Consider the following 8,364-nt stretch of genomic DNA (forward strand, 5'->3'; position numbering starts at 1 on the left):
CTTTCTTGCCACTAAATGAAAATAATACCACTGTTAATGTTTAATAGAGATATATAATATTAGACCTCGAAAGATAACTCACCACATGTTGTGTTCAAAAACTTTGGCTGGGTCAGTTAAAATCCTTGATCCCAAAGGGGCCACTGGGTGATTACCACTTTGGTATCGATGTGGCACCTTTCTTATCCTTAGACAGGAAACAGAATTTCTCCAAATCACATTCATCCTAATCAGTACCTGTAAAGTTACAAATGATTCATTAGTCAATATGGATTACACCGTGTATTGTTTTATCTAATAGCCAAAACCTGGTCCAAAAGGTTTAGAATCTGAGAAAAGATATGAAAACTAATCATTTTACAATGAGAAATGGGTATGATGATAGCTTCTCTCCTGAAGTATTTTCAGGCCTAGAGAAGGAAAAAGAATATCTGGAGTGTGTAACATTGGCTGGCATTCTTCATAAGTCATAGCCTTGACCAACTTTGCTTTGTTTGGTATTTGTTTATTTAATTTTTAGGACACAGCCAAAGCATAGGGCTGAGCTGAATAATATGAAATTTCGTCAAATAATAAGTAAATTCTGTAGTAAGATATGAGCCCAGCAATTCTTAATCTAACAACCCATATACATTTATTTATAAGAATAGTCAGTAATACATTTGCAAAATAGATTTCCCTGTACAAAACAGATAATCCTAGCTCAAGAGAATCATCAGTTGGTTAGTCAATTCCATCTCCATTTCTGGAAGAATAATTTTAACATTTAAAGGTTATGCCATCTTAATTAAGTACTGGCAAATATGTTGGCTTACAATCTTTACGGAAAAGTATCAGCAAGAAGCTGTGAAGAGCTTACTTTTTTATAATAAAAATCCATTGTTCTACTGCTCAGCATTTCACCTCCGCTCAGTTGTTCACCAAAACATTTCAGCCTCATTCTGTAAACTGCCAGATAGGAACAGGTGCTAAAAGATATGTATATATAATAAATATTAGAGACTATCTAAGGTACTATTACATGTAAAAATGACATATATTATATACATCCTTTACCACCTTACTGAAAGGCAATGGATTTTAAGACTGTGATTTTCAAAATGAACTGCAGAATGTCAAAAACATCTCACTGTGCTTTTAAATACAAAATTCAAGATCTTTTTGGAGGAAAAATGCTTAGTTATACACCAAAAAGACTGTAATGGTTCCATTCAAATAAGTGATGAGAATGAAACATTCAATAGCTACTACAGATCTCTTGTTTCTTGTTTGTTTTTCCTTCTCTGCTAAATGCAAGCTCTTTGGTGAAGGCAAATGAAATTAAATGTTCTGCCTACCACTACCTTTCCTCTGATGTGCCTTTGTTCTTTTCTCCTGCCTGTGTTCCATGTAAGACTAACAAAACCCTACCTGCACAATTATTTTTAGAGCTCTTTCTGCACTGAATATTATTCATAAAATCTGTATGCTGAAGAGTAGAAACTGATTACACCTAGAAAGAGAGGCAATTCATGCTCAAAAGCGTAAAATGATGCAAACGTTTTCCACCCAGGAAAGCCAAATCAAAATGAAATTTCAATCTTCAAATAATCATGTGATACTTACCTATATCTATCTATATAGAAGAGGAAGAGGAAAGATATGAGTTTCTCTCACTATACTCAATCAAGAATCTCTATAGGCAGCTGTTTAGGCAGCTTGTTTTCTTTAATTAACTACATAAACATCTTTACCTCATTTATTTATTATCTGTAACAGTTATACACAGCCTTGTATTGCTCTTTATCTTTCTTATTATATAAATGTATCACATTTATATAATAAATACAATATAGAAAAATACATAATAAAATTATATAAATGCCTTCTTAAGTAAATTGCAAGCTTCTAAGGGCAGCACTAAGCTGCTCATGAAGCAACTGTTTGACTGATAATACAAAAATGTACTTCTCTGACATAAATTTCATTAGAAGGAAACGACTTCATATTTTCCAGTCGGGCTCCTAAGCAGCATACATTACGGAAGAAGGACATGACAGAAGAGTGTGGCGTACACAGGCAGCTAATCAGTTACATTGATTACAATGATTTAAAAGTGTGTGTCTTAAGTTATAAGCATCATGTTAGCTTAATGTCTACTAGGTCTTGGTTTCATTTTGTGATGGGAAAAGAAAAGATGGGCAAGGTCAACCCCAGACAGAATTCTGGTACAGGAAGCTGATTTCTGCCACCAGAGTGCTCTACTCTCTTTATATACTCTCTTTTAACTTTCGGCATACCCTAATTTGAATATCAGTTTAACTGATATATTATTTGCACTTACCAAGACATACAATCCTAAATGTGCATGTACATGATAACAGAGCTTCAAAATACATGAAACTGCATGAATAAGTAGTATTTTTTTGAAATGTTTATTAATTTATTTTGAGAGAGAGAGGCAGTGAGTGTGAGCAGGGGAGGGCCAGAGAGAGAGGGAGAGAGAGAATCCCAAGCAGGCTCTGTGCTGTGAGCACAGAACCTGATGCAGGGCTTGAACTCACAAACTCAGGTGAGCTCATAACCTGAGCTGAAATTAAGAGTGGGACGCTTAACTGACTGAGCTACCCAGGAGCCCCAAGTAGGAATTTTATTTGAAATAAAACAAAGGAGTATAGCTAAAAATATTCCATTCACCCGAAAGAGGCAGGAAAGGAAGCACACAGAGAGAGAGAGAGCTTGCAAATAGGGGAGAAAGGCAGAGGGCAAGAGAGAATCTTAAGCAGCCTGTACACACTCAGCACAGAGGCTGATGCAGGGCTTGATCCCACGACTTTGGTATCATGACCTGAGCTGAAATCAAGAGTGGGATGCTTAATCGACTAAGACACCCAGGCACCCCTAGCATGGCATATTTCAACCCAACTATATCAATAGTTACATTAAATGTAAACAGAGTCCAATTAAAAGACACGGATTGTCAATTTGTATGAAAAAGCAAGACTCAACCACATACTGTCTATGAGAAAAGCACTTTCAACATAAAAATACAAAAAAAAAATAAAAATAAAATAAAAAGATACTAAGCAAATCCTGCATGAAAAACTTGTGGAGCTATATTAATCGTGCAACAAACAAAACCATAGGCCCAAATGGCATCACTTAGGTTAAGGCCTTAAGTCAGTAAAATAAGACTTCATAACTAACCTAACTATAATTTTAACCCCCCAGAAATGTAACCTTTAAACAGTCACCATGAGACTTTCCTGGTCAGCACTAGAGACTTTACTGAAACACCCTTTCAGTTCCCCTTAGGAGGGCAACCTTGTCTAAAACAATGGACTCTTTGCTCATAATTTCCTTTTTTCCACTCCTTCTTTACCTTTTCCTTTCTGTAGCACACTAGACCTCCTTTCTACTTGCTAGAGGGAATGCTGCCTGATTTGTGAATTGGTTAATAAAGCCAACTGGATCTTTAAAATTTACTCAGTGGAATTTTGGTTATTTAATAACAGGGTAGACTAAAAAACCCCAAAAAGACTATTACAGAGATAAAAAGAGACATTTAATAGTGATGAGCCAATTTATCAAGAAATACAATCCTAATTGTGCATGTACATAATAACAGAGCTTCAAAATACATGAAGCAAAAATGAACAAAACTTTTTAAAAGGGCAGATTAACAAATTCACAGTAATTCTTCGAGATTTTGATACCCCTCTCCCAGTAATAAAAAGAACTTTCAGAAACAAACTATCAAATAATCAATAAAGATACGGAAGAATTAAACATTATCAACTAGACCTAAATGACACATAGAAAGAACACTATACCTAGTAACGGCTGATGCACATTTTTTCTTTTTTTCTTTTTTTCCTTTTTTTCCTTTCTATTACAGTGTTTCTTCCCTTCCTGCTAATGATTTCTTCCTGCCTGGAGTGCTATTCCTCTTCCTCTTTGCCCTTTGCCCTACCTACTCTTGCATCTTAATGGATCCCTTATAACCCAGTCCCACCTTCTCTACTCATTGTCCTGGGCCAGCCCAATATGCAGAGATATCATCCCCTGACTCTTGAGGGATCTACCAGACTACATCACTCAGGAGGCATTAACTTGTTAACTTTTTGTGTATATTTGCATGATTTGACCCTCTAGATTTTGATGTTTTGAGAGTAAGGATTCTGTTTTATTTTTATTTTTTAAAGATTTATTATTATTTTAAACTCAAACCCAAGTTAGTTAACATATAGTATAATAATAATTTCAGAATAGATTTGTGATTCACTGCTTACATATAACACCCAGTGCTCATCCCAACAAGTGTGCTCCTTAATGCCCTCACCTCCCACCGAATACCCCATCAGCAAATCTCAGTTTGTTCCCTATATTTAAGAGTCTTTCATGGTTTGTCTCCTTCTCTGTTTTTATATTATTTTTGCTTCCCTTCCCCTATGTTCATGTTTTGTTTCTTAAATTCCACATATGAGTGAAATCACATATTTGTCTTTCTCTGACTGACTTATTTCACTTAGCATAATACACTCTAGTTCCATCCATGTTGTTGCAAATGGCAAGATTTCATTCTTTTTCATTGCCAAGTAATATTCCATCACACACACACACACACACACACACACACACACACACCCCACATCTTCTTTATCTATTCATATGACAATGGACATTTGGGCTCTTACCATACTTTAGCTGTTGTCAATAGTGCTGCTCTTAATATTGGGGTGCATGTGCCCCCTTTGAAACAGCACTCCTGTATCCTTTAGATAAATACCTAGTAGTGCAATTGTTGGGTTGTAGAGTTCTATTTTTAATTTTTTGAGGAAACTCCACACTGTTTTCCAGAGGGATGTACCAGTTTTCATTCCCACCAGCAGTGCAAAAGGGTTCCCCTCTCTCTGCATCCTCGCCAACATCTGTTGTTGCCTTATTTGTTAATTTTAACCATTCTGATAGGTGCGAGGTGGTATCTCATTGTGGTTTTGATTGGTATTTCTCTGATGAGTGATGTTGAGCATCTTTTCCTGTGTCTGTTAGCCATCTGGAGGTTTTCTTTGGAGAAGTGTCTATTCATGTCTTTTGCCCATTTCTTCACTGGATTATTTGTTTTTTTGGGTGTTGAGTTTGATAACTTCTTATAGATTTTGGATACTAACCCTTTATCTGATATGTATATATCTGTATGTATATATTATCTGATATATCATATCTTTATATAATATGTATATATTATCTGATTTATCATATCTTTATATGATATTTGCAAATATCTTCTCCCATTCCATCAGTTGCCTTTTAGTTTTGGTGATTGTTTCCTTTGCTGTGCAGAAGCTTTTCATTTTGATGAGGTCCCAACAGTTCATCTTTGCTTTTGTTTCCCTTGTCTCCAGAGACATGCTGAGTAAGAAGTTGCTGCAGCCAAGGTCAAAGAAGCTTTTTCCTGCTTTCTCCTTGAGGATTTTGATGGCTTCTTGTCTTATATTTAGGTCTTTCCTCCATTTTGAGTTTATTTTGTGTATGTTGTAAGAAAGTGGTCCAGGTTCATTTTTCTGCATGTGGCTGTCCAGTTTTCCCAGCACCACTTGCGGAAGAGACTGTCTTTATTCCATTGGATATTCTTTCCTGCTTTGTCAAAGATTGGTTGGCCATACATTTGTGGATTCTCTATTCTGTTCCATTGATCTATGTGTCTCTGTTTTTGTGCCAGTACCATACTGTCTTGATGATTGCAGCTTTGTAATATAGCTTGAAGTCCAGAATTTTGATGCCTCCAGCTTTGGTTTTCTTTTTCAGGATTGTTTTTGCTACTTGGGGTCTTTTCAGTTCCATAAAAATTTTAGGATTGTTTGTTCTAGTTCTGTGAAGAATGCTGGTGTTATTTTCATAGGGATTGCATTGAATACATAAATTGCTTTGGGTAGTATCAAAATTTTAATAATATTTGTTCTTCCAATTCATGAACATGGAATGTTTTTCCATTCTTTTGTGTCTTCTTCAATCTCTTTCATAAGCTTTCTATAGATTTCAGTATATAGATTTTTCACCTCTTTGGTTAGGTTTATTCCTAGGTATTTTATGGTTTTTGGTGAAATTGTAAATGGGACTGATTCCTTGATTTCTATTTCTGCTGTTTCATTATTGGTGTATAGAAATGCAACTGATTTTTGTACACTGATTTTATATCTTGCAACTTTGCTGAATTCATGTATCAGTTCTAGCAGGTTTTTTTGTGGAGTCTTTTGGGTTTTCCACATAGAGTACATGTTGCCTGCAAAGAGTGAAAGTTTTACTTCCTCCTTGCTGATTTGGATGTCTTTTATTTCTTTGTGTCATCTGACTGCTGGGGCTAGGACTTCCAACACTATGTTGAATAACAGTGGTGAGAGTGGACATCCTTGCCATGTTCCTCACCTTAGGGGGAAAGCTCTCAGTTTTTCCCCATTGAGGGTTACATTAGGGGTGGGCCTTTTGTATTTGGCCTTTATGATCTTGAGGTATGATCTTTCTATCCCTACTTTTTTGAGAGTTTTTATCAAGAAATGATGCTGTATTTTGTCAAATACTTCTTCAGCATCTATTAAGAGGACCATGTGGTTCTTATCCTCTTTTATTAATATGATGTATCACATTTATTGATTCATAGATGGTGAACCAGCCCTGCATCCCAGGAATAAAACCCACTTGATCATGGTGAATAATTATTGTAATGTATTGTTAGATCTGGTTTGCTGGTATCTTGTTGAGAATGTTTGTCAATGCACATTTTTTTCAAGTGAACATGAAATATCTGCCAGGGCAGACCACATATGTTGCTCCATAAGACAAGTCTCAGTAAATTCCAAAGTATTAAAATCATACAGAGCATGCTTTCTGGCCATTAACAATATTTAATGTTAATATTTTTGATGAACTGGCTATTTAATAAATACTCCTCCTGAGATCTGTTAATAGTTATTTTCTTGAAGTCTACTTTGTCTAATATTAATATAATCCTACCAGCTGTCTTATGCAGTGTTTCACATGTCGTATATATATTTTAAATGAATTTGTGTTTGTATTTAAAGTGCATATTGTTGGTTCTTGATTTCCTAATCCAGACTTCAAATAATAAGATACCTAGAAAATTTCCCAAATTTTCACACACATCTAAATCACATATATTTACATGAGTTAGTAAATACTAAGGAAAATTAGAAAATATGTTGAACTAAGTAACAATGAAATCTTAAAATATCAAAATTTATAGGATGCAGATAAGTTTAGAGGAAAATTAATAGTTTTAAATGCTAGAAAGTAAGAAAGATGTCAAATCAATGATCCAGTTTCAATCTTAAGAATCTAGAAAAATAGTAATCTGGATGCAAAGTAAGTGGAAAGAAGGAAACAACAGAAACTAAGGCAGAAATTGGGGCACCTGGGTGGCTCAGTAGGTTGAGTGTCTGACTTTGGCTCAGGTCATGATCTCACATTTCCTGAGTTCGAGCCCCACATAGCAGCTCTACTGACAGCTGGGAGCTGGGGGCCTGCTTTGGATTCTCTCTCTGCCCTTCTTCCCTTGCTCGCAACATACCTGTCTCTCTCTCTCAAAAATAAATAGAACATTGGAGTTCCTAGGTGGCTCAGTCAGTTAAGCGTCTGACTTCAGCGCAGGTCATGATCTCAGGTTTGTGGGTTTGAGCCCCAGTGGCTTTGCCCTGACAGCTCAGAGCCTGGAGCATGCTTCAGATTCTGTATCTCTCTCTCTCTCTCTCTCTGCCCCTTCCCTGCTTGTGCTCTCTACCTCTCGCCCTCCAAAATAAATAAATACTTTAAACAAGCAAATAAAACATTAAAAAAATAAAGGCAGAAATCAATGAAACATTAAATGGACAAAACAGGGAAAATCAAACTCAAACCTGATTCTTTGAAAAGATTAAAATTGATAAGCCTCTGGCAAGACTAATCTCCAACATTTGTGTTTAAAAAACACAAATTTCTGGATCCTTTTGTAGTTCATAAGCATGAGATTGGGTGTTCACGCTGTTGTGCATCCCTCACACCTTCTTATGACCTCAGCACATATCTGATATGAAAAAAATAAAAAATAAAAGAAAACCCACAAATTTCCAATAACAGGAATAAAAGAGGAGACATCACCACAGACCCTACAGATGTTGAAAAGCTAATAGGGAAGTATTACAAAAAATTATATTCCACTTATTAGATAAGATAAATGCCATCAAAACTACAATTTGGCAATAATAATTTACCAAAACAACACATGAAAAAAAATTTAAATAGCCCTAAATTTACTAAACAAATTAAATTTGTAATTAAAAGCAAAACAAACATCATACCTATTAGGATGGCTATTATTTTAAAAAAGGATGT

At 35.5% G+C, this 8,364-nt stretch overlaps 1 pseudogene; it reads left to right on the forward strand.

Annotated features, from left to right (window-relative positions):
• The first annotated feature begins 7,973 nt into the window (after nt 1–7,973).
• Nucleotides 7,974–8,067, forward strand: LOC120236435 (annotated as a pseudogene).
• Nucleotides 8,068–8,364: the final 297 nt, after the last annotated feature.

Source organism: Hyaena hyaena, unplaced genomic scaffold (assembly GCF_003009895.1).
Source record: "Hyaena hyaena isolate Hyena2069 unplaced genomic scaffold, ASM300989v1 scaffold_154, whole genome shotgun sequence".
NCBI classification, from domain to species: Eukaryota; Metazoa; Chordata; class Mammalia; order Carnivora; family Hyaenidae; genus Hyaena; species Hyaena hyaena.